This window comes from Myzus persicae, unplaced genomic scaffold (genome assembly GCF_001856785.1).
Source record: "Myzus persicae strain clone G006 unplaced genomic scaffold, MPER_G0061.0, whole genome shotgun sequence".
Taxonomy (NCBI): domain Eukaryota; kingdom Metazoa; phylum Arthropoda; class Insecta; order Hemiptera; family Aphididae; genus Myzus; species Myzus persicae.
In genome coordinates this window covers 1-10217 of record NW_019103345.1, presented here as the reverse complement: position 1 = coordinate 10217, position 10217 = coordinate 1, and positions in this window count along the sequence as shown.

Here is a 10217-nt window from a genome sequence, read left to right as displayed (position 1 = left end):
ATCAACTTTTATAAGCCTTATTTTATTTTACAATTTATACGAGAAACACTCATAAGTAACATTTATAAGTACTTACGAAGTCATCAACTATCAATGTGAGGGCGTATACAATGCATAATGCATAATATATACACATATAAATTTGATTAATTTTAATTTTAATTAAACCCCTAAATTTAACAATAACTTTTATCTTGATAGCAATTAAAATTAAAAAACCGCCTTTAGTACTGCCATGAAGTAATATTAATGTTAAAAGTCGTTGGCGTAAGTAAAAGGAGATAGCGGCGAAAGTGCAGCACACCTGGGTAAACCACATGGACCTTTGTAACGATCCTTTGTTTGTCAATTTACGAGTACCTTCGCCTTCCTTCTATTCACTTTTGTTACTGCTAAACATCATATAGGCGAAATATTAAAAGGTATTTTAATAAAGATGACATTGGCACATTGTGGTAATTTGTTATGGACGTTATGGTTATACTTCACTTGATGCAATTTTTTAATTGGCTGTTATGTAAATTATGCTAAATTTCAAGGTACCTTCCTACAGTTTTTTTTTTTTATTTATTATATCTTATATTGTAGGGGCTAAATATTTTTAAATAATAAAAAAATGTCATAATAAAAACTAATAAAGTAATTAAATAAGTAATTAAAAAATTAATTGTGATGTGTTTTCGATGTAATTCATACAGAGGCAGGAAGGTAATGTTATACATAAAGTGTTAATTAAAATATTTGAAAACATGTGTTTATTATGAATTATGATATACTATGTTAAACTAAAGAGTTCCGAGTGATATAAGTACCTATATCATTATGTCAACTAGAAAGTAGGAAGTAATGAATTATTCATTTAAAAAAAATTGAACAGTTAATAGTACAATGTAAATATAATAAAAATAATATAAAAATAACTTCCAAATAAGTATAGGAATAAATTATATTATATTTAATATTTTGTTGCTTACTAATTTGTTTTAAGCGGTTAAGTCTTAATGTACCTATTATGCTTTTATATAATATGTGTTACTTTATTCATATCAATTAAATAGCATGTTTAAGCTTGTTATTTCATTTTACATTTTATTTAATGAAAATGGGTTATTTTTTTGGCCACTTTGTAGGAGTCACTAAATGACATTCTGGTTTTTTTTATACATATAATAACTAAAAAGGATTATAAGATTATATATGATTTAATTAGAGGAAAGCTTGAATAATTTGATAACACATGCATTTTGTTAAAATTCCCTCTTTGAATACATGTTTGAATCTATTTCGCGTGTACTGCGTACCTATGTATATTGTATAGAGCAGTGGCGTACTTACAGTGGGGTTCCAAGGAGGGGGGGAACTTCCCCAATCTCTTCTTCAGAGTAAGGTTATTTGTTGTTATTTGCACTAATAATTATAATTTGTTTATTTGACATCAATTGTAAATGATACATTTTTTTTTTATCAACGACACAAACAAATTGATAGTTGTTAAGTTCTATCTATAACTAAATTCTAGCCTCTCGATATCTACAATCCAACCCCACGGAGTGGATAATATTCTGAGGGAATACGGCATTTTTTAGTTATATTGACTATAAAATATGTATTTATAAATATCTGTGCACAGTGAAAGAAAATGTAACAACACGTGTTAGCGAGTTCCCGATAACGGGACAACTGTAATATTTTGGTTACTATTAAAGAGTCAAAACTCAAAACTATAATATCATACTTGTATATACTGCTGCATATTACAGTACTAGCCTACTGCAACCGGATATTATCGTTTAGCTAAAAACAAAATAAAAATAACCTAATAATCATTTAACAAGTGTGCTGTCGAAAACGTATTCAAAACTATACAGCAAGTCGGATAGACATTGACGGATTTATTTTTTGTAATTTGTATTATTATTATTTTTTTGAAATCCATGATGTACGATGCACACTTATAAATTCATTTTTTGTTATAAATCAAGAATTATCGGAAGTCGTCTTTCATCCATTAAACCATGTGTACGCTTTTCACTTAAAATATTTACTGGATTCAAAGAAATATATAAAATAAATATATATATATATATCGTACCTTTATTTTTGTGTACGTACATTCGCAATAAAGTGAATACATTTTGTTATATTACTATAATTACACAACTAACCAATATCCTCTCTGGTCGATGAGAGTGTTTTAGTATATTTTTTTAATAACATTGTAAGTATTTTAGTAAGTATAGTAATTATATTATTGATTAGTGGTAGACTTCTATTTTTTGATTTATCTAAACAAAATATTTAAAAAATTCCAACTATACAATGGTTAAATGAATACGTTTTATTATACTCGTACTTTATTATTAAACTGTGACTATTTTAAAAACTAGTCGAATTGATGTGTAATAGAATCAAATCGAATAACTAAGAGTATTATATTATACATTTTTACTATAGGTGTCTATAGTAAATAATGTATATTGTTAAGTACAACTTGACTTAAAAACGTTACAGTAGGTACGCTCCATTTATACTATGTATATTATACAATGGCGATGCATACCTTCAATATTGTAATACATTGTTTCAATTATTTTAATAACTTGCTGTCTTGAAACCGACCTAATTTATGGGTCTTTAATCGTTTTGATAATAATATGCATTTTAAATTAAATATATCTCTGCGGTACGTTTATTATATTATAAAGTGACGCAGGCGGCGGCTGTGTCTTTCGATTTTTTTCGTCGAGTGTTTCAATTTCACCCTCTAAATGATTACGAAAGAGAACACGAGGCACGAAATACAGTTTTGTTTTTACTGCCCATCCTTTACAAGGATGCGAAGGCGGGTAAAATGGATGAAATAGATCCGATTGCACTTTATTGTGCGTGCGCGTGTGTGTTAATGTGAGTGCGTAGAGATTCGTATAGTCAACTTCAATGTGTTTGAATTAATTTGTTCAAAAAACGTATGGATGGAATTTAATAGAACGTTTGGGCGTTAAAAAACAACTATCAGTGTTAATCAATTATTGTTACTGTCAATGGAACACCGCCGCGTAACAGTAAAAAAACCATAGAATGGAAAAAAATATATCGGAACGTAATAGGTTCTCATTTAAAATAATATAAGGAGTGTGTGTGAGCGTGCAAGCCTGGGTGGATGAAACGAAACTTCTTTCGTAGCTTTTAGTGATATCTGAGCTTTACTGAAAATAAAAAATCTCGCACCAAGGACTTACATGAATTGATAGGATTTAAGGTTTAAGCTCGTGATACAAAAAATAGATTGTTTGTATTTGTTTTATTCTTCAACAATAATTAATTAGAGTGACCGTTTTGGGAAACATAAAATTATTTTTCACATTTTGTTGGTACCACTTAAAATTTCTTGTTGTAATTTCTCGACGTTGCGACTCTGTTAAGAAAATTCACTTCAATCAAATATTAATTATATTTAGAAATTTAATTTTTGTGGAAAATACGTGTTTTTATAATTATAAATATAAAGCATTTATTATTGTTATTATAAAAACATTTTCTGTACTATAATTACTTTCCTTGTGTTAATTATTTTAAAATAATCAGAAGAATGTTTTTTCCGTTCCATATTCGAAAAAAAAATTATTTTACTACATTTTATGTTGTACCTATAACTAGTAATTTTGTAATTATATTTTTGATATGCACCGTAGTTACAAGATGTATAACAAATAAGTAAGTTATTTATTTTTTATCAATTATATAATTTTAATCACAGGTAACTTACAAAAATATATAGTACCTAATGTACCAATGCTGACGTTACATATTTAGTGATATAACTACTTAGTTAGCTCAGTTGGTAGATATTTTCGTGTTTTTAACAGTAGGCAATAACTTTCACGGATTATTATAGATTTAACCTTATGCCTAGAAATAACAATATGCGTCAGAGATGTTACACTTAGCTAAATTTATAGATAAGATAACTTTTAGACATTTAATGTTGATTGCAGGAAAGGATGTTTTACTTAAAAAAAACCACTAAGCCTTTAATTATAATATTGTGGTTATTGTATACATCCGGTTCAATTAAGAGTAGACTATTGCGCTTGTAATTGATTCTGAACGATCGCGTGTGGCGAGGCGATGCCATGCCGCTCGGGTCTGGCGGCGTTTACCTACATCGCGACCACCCCGAACACAAAATATAATATATTACTAAAAATTGTAATTTAATATCCTATAAACGTGACGTTTTTATTGCGATAGAGTGTATAGTAATGGACGTTTAAAACATTCTCAAACGAATCCGTTTGAGCACTCGTAAAAGGTTCTTTTGATGAAACCAATATTTACATACAAAAAAAATCACGTATATGTATACTAATATCCATGATAATATTACAGTAAATATTGTGTATATTATATTTATCGCAGAGCATGTGAGATAATAGTATGTTCCAAAAGACGCCTTCGCCCTCGAGATATTATATTTTACATACAGTAAACGTTTTAGGGGCGAGTTTCTTATTTTTTGCCAAAGCGCTGTATTTACTACATATGAAGTCTTAAAAATTATCAAAAAAAAAACTTGCGTATACTTATTAAAAATATTGACTCCATTGTTCGTTTTATTAAATAAAAAATAAAAATATTAAAACAGTCCGTTAAAAGCAATATTAGCGTAAAAGCCGTTTAATTTGATATTTTGATACGACCAAGGATAATAAATAATAATAATTAATATCAGAAAAATATGGTCTCATCGCGAGTTAAATAAATAAATGAAATAGTACACTAGTATTCTATATGACATATATTTTATGAGATATAACCAATAAAGAGGCATTTTATGTACTCTGGTATAGCTTGGTAATTGGTTGACCGCCCGCTCCGACTCAAAAGTAGGTAATATAGAATAATATTTTACTACCTATAATATAATGTGTACGTTTTATACCAATATTTAATACAATTTTAAACTCTTGATGCTCATATGTAGTGATGTGGTGCGAAGTTATTTACAGTTTAATAGTGGCTCGTGTACACCCCGCGGGGAACAACATAATAAATATAAATATTTTATTGATTGAGTAGTGAATGGGTCGGGAAAAATTATTTTTACGTAAATTTCGGATAGTAATCGTATACAAATACATACCAAGGAGTATGTATATATATATATTATATATATAGAGAGAGAGATAATATATAATATATATAGAGATACTGAAAGCCACCGTTTAATTTGTTTTTCGGAATTTTCATTTCAACCGTGGCGGCATGGCGTTGGTAGGGAGTAACGATAATTGCTGGCTGTGAATTTTATTGAGCTTATAAAAAAGAGGAGGAGTACTCCGCAGGGGATGGATATATTCGTGTGGCACGGCGGCTGTGTATCCGCGTGCAGGGTTGTAAACAAGTTCACGACTGGCTTTTTATATTTTTATTACTGCACGCAGCACAAAATGGGGTGGGTAGACTGCAGCGTATAAACCGACATATATAGGGTCGTTTCCAGGAATCGTCAGGACTCATGGCACTTAAGGATTTTGGTATACGGAATACGGCTGGTGTACGCCGCGCACGCTCCGGGGAAACGAGATAAGACATCATGAATCTCACAATCAAATTATAATATACCGGTCGCCGTCGTAACCGTTTTTCCACCCTCTGCGATGTTTATATTATTATACTACACATGCGCTTGTTAGCAGCGTCGTAGTAATCTCCAAGACACCGCGGGTGTCCCGTAAAAAGTAAAATTTTCTAGTAAACAAAAAAAAACATTCAACTTCACATTATAGACTATACTAATAAGTTACTTGGAGTTTGTTTGGCAGAGTGATTTTTTTAAACTCAATTTGATTTTAAATTAAAAACGTATTAAATACGTTGCTGCACGCCCTACCTCTCCCCTTAGACATGTTTATCGTTCACTGGCACTTTCAACATTTTCATAATATGTGGTCCATTATATCGGGTTTATATTTTTTCATTCAGCATTATGGGTTTTGTTTTTCGTATAGTTCTAGGAACACAGAATATTTATTTATTCGTCTTCCTCAATATAATGTATACATATATAAAGCTTACATATAAGCTTTTAAGCTTTATTTTTTTCACATAACTTACGCTGAGATACGAGAATTGTATAATTGATATCATTATTTATTTTCGTTCGTATGTTTATACATAGTTAGGTTATAGACAGTTTCGATAGTTGTCGTAAGGAATATGTACATAAAAGTGAGTGCGTTTTGCGAACGAACGCACGATCGGATATTCTGTTAAATCGCAGGTGCAATTGACATGCACGTTATAAACGCCTTTTTTACTATATATATATGTAAGTCTCGTTATTACCGTACGTACTCGGTTGGAGCCATACACTAAACTCTTAAAGCCCGGTGTATGATACATTTATTTTGTATCGCTTTGTCAGATCTATCTAATGAAAAATCCACTGCAATAAGTTTTAGAGCGGACACCGAGATGTTTTATTATAGCCGTCCTCGGTTTATATCCCAGCCGTAGAAACAGCTTTTATTACCACTCTCGCGTCTCGTTAGATCTCTAATAACAAATTAGGGGTCATTTTCGAATCTGACCTCCTAACCGGATTGTTTTACATCCATCAATTGAATAATACATCCTCCGTACCGGGCCTCAGCTGTGCTCGTTCAACGGATCGTAGCAGTTTACCTACGACCATCATCGTATTACATACTCGAAACACACATACTCACAACAACGCGTACATATTGTAGTCGGGCTGACTTACACCTATTATAGAGCAGCTTATAGTGTTTACACTGTATTTTCTATCGTTGTCGTTGTTGGTGAGGAGTGTATGTTGTGTGTATTAGGTACATGCAATTGGGCCAAATCAAAAATGACCCGTGGAGTAAGCCAGGTGCCCGTGTTTGCTACATAAGTGTATATACAGCTATAACAGTAGAATAATATTGGTCCGTGGGTGGCCGTTGTTACTATAATCTACATAATATATTTTATAAATATATATGTCCATAGGTACCTATGCATAGCTAATTACAATAATATACTCGACGGCGGCCACACATCGCGCTTTCTTTCTCTTCCGCCCCGCCCTGCACCCCGGCAGCACACCACCAATAATAATTCCCGCGTTATGAAATTAATTGACCTGATCGTGTAGAACGATGTTTTTTTTTTAAAACATACGAGGTGAAAATGACCGGTGGTGATGATTGAGACTCTGTATAGGTACCGCACAGAGGTACGTAATTATGATTAACGACTACGGACGTAAGTGAAATATTATAAAGTACGCCAATTCGTCTGCTCTACACCGCGTATGGGTACAGCTTTTTTCACACTATAGCTGTTCATCCGAGTAGCGCCTGATATATTCACCACTACGTATGCGTCGACGAGATAAAAAAACAACCGTTGCTTTGAATGTTTTTTTATTGGTTCCGAAGACGTCGTTGACTACGAACCGGAACTAAAACTAAGCGCCGCATACATTGGCGTGACGGGTGGGTTATTCGCGCTATTGAAATATCACCCGATTATTATAAATGCTTTCGTTTTCGATCAATTTGGGTAGGTGCAAAACATCATATTAAAATAAGTTGTTATTATATATTTATACGCTTTGCGTTACCAACATAAATGTGCACAAATTTGTTCGGTCTCGACGAAAATCGTGTTGTGGTCTGTATTTGCCATTTGTCACCCTGGGTATTGTGCATTTAATTTATTGTTTTATACTTGTTACGCTGTATGCATAAAGTTAATTAAGTTAAAAAAAAAACAATTTGGTTTTAAGAAAATATTTCGCTCGCGGCTATCATGCGCTATTAATCACGTACGTCTATTAATCAGTGTCTTGAACGTATTATTAAACGAATTCTATTTTTGATACGATCAACGATGGTTTCTATAGAATACATACAATATTATGATATGTGTCATACCTACGTACAATGTTTCCAACGTAGAAAAGTTCTTTAATTATCCGATTTTCGTGCAGAATTAAACTTTTCATGTCTGAAACAGTGCTCACTGCTCAGTGTTTTTGCGTTTCAATCGACCATCGTCTTATTTCCATCGCGGTTTTTGTCTCGTGCCGTTCGGACGATTTATAAATAAACGCAAAATGTTTTCCCTTTACAAGTGGCGTTTAATGGCCCGAGAAAACATATCCGGCCGGCCGTAGAATACGAGTAGCGGTTAGTCTTTTTGTCTAGCTGCGGTGTATTAGCGGCGCTATTTATACATTGGTAAAGCTGTCGACGGTGGCGGCCACAATGATCAAATAGAGGGAAATAATATAACCGCCTGGGCTGGCTTCGACCCCGACTCCCAACTACAATGGTCCATTTAGTCGTAAATGTTATGATCTTTTTTTCTTGTCCCCATTCGCTAAACGTTTAGTAGAGTATCGTTAAACAAAACATAAATATATATATTATCCATTTGCTCTAACATTAAGCTTCTACCTAACACACATGTTATTATTGTTATCTTTTTGATGTCCACGGAGTGCCAGTTTTCGTATAAGATTTCAAAATCATGACATTTGCCGCATCACGAAATTCTAGTGTAATATACTATTTTGTAAATAGTTTTCAAGGTCAGAGTACATTTTAATAATATTTCACAATGCCGCTTAGATTCTTAATGATAATGATATTTTGAATTATTTTTTTTTCTTAAATGGAACCAGTTATATTAGTCGACGATTTCCTTTAGGTATACACATCAACCAGGTCGTATATACATACGGTTTAGATTTCCGTATGGCGTTGTGTATATTCAACTGACATAACATAATCATCCTAAAATCTAGAAACTTATAGAAACTCTTAATTCGTAAACACTCTTGTTATCGTGAGTCAGTATCTATTTTGTGCGACGGCGGTGATCCGAAATCTCTGATTCATGTGGAAAACAAAAGAACAAATAAACATATCACAGTGAACGATTGGCAACGCAGTGTATGTGTCTTCGTACACCTGATACAAATCATACCCAAGAAGAAAAAAATAATCATAAAATGTTCTGGCCGATGAGGAAGACGGTAAAAATTGATTATGCTATTAAGACAGCATTCGGAATCACTTTAGACGAGGTTCTACTTGAGGATTTGTATCATTTCTCTAAAATAAAACTGACGAATAAAATAAAAATAATAAAATGTAATAAACAAACGGATAATAATAATATTATAGCTAAATATATGCATGTACGTCTTACAAATGGATGGTCGTGTAGAGGAAAGAATCCGGGAGAATGCAGTTTTGACAAAATGGTATGTGACAGCCAGTGCAGGTCTGTAGCGCGTATACACGAGAGGAGATGTTTATCGGACGAGCATGTCTGGCGCGTTCGTGTACGGAGTGGTTGCGGTGAGCACGAAACGAACACAGCGGTGGGAGAGTATAATATTATATTGTGCGCGTTCGATACCGGTCCGGTGATAAGCACTTAGACTGCCTGTTTGTACTAAAAACGAAACAAATATAGACAAAGGTTTTAAGGTTATAAATATGTAGTTATGTACTCATGTGTACCTATACTTACTAAATAGGTACTTATTACTTATTAGTACTTGCTCTGTCCAAGACACCTCCCTAAATATTAATCTTCTTTAGCGATATACCGACGAACGAATATCGAAAACGTCGAGATATTATGTGGGCAACGTAGTTTCAGTACACATACATTATCACATTATGTTTAATAATATAGATATTATGTGAGAATAAAATAAACAATATCATTGTCGTCGGTCGTAAAGTGTACAGCTGATCTCTAATAATTAGTTTTATCTGAATGTCGTTTCGATTAAAATGATAATTCAATCAGCTTACTGCCTATGGCGTGTTTACTGATTTGTTGAATTAGATAATTTTGGACATTTCTTTCTTATCACTTCAATTTTTTTTTTTTGAGATATTCCGAATGTTTCTCGGGTTTCGCACTATCCGGGAGATAATAGATTACATATTGTTAAATTAAAGTTCTGATATTGATCTACACGATAATTACTTTGAATAGACCATAATACAATTGTATGCATAGTGGACATAAAATAGTGAATTAATGCTTATTCATAAAAAACTATTTAAACAATATTCGATATAAATATAAATATATCAAAATGTGTAAAAAATTTTCTGTTTCTAGTTTTGAAAATAAAATATGGTGTCAATAAATACATTTAAAATAATGCGTGATAAACA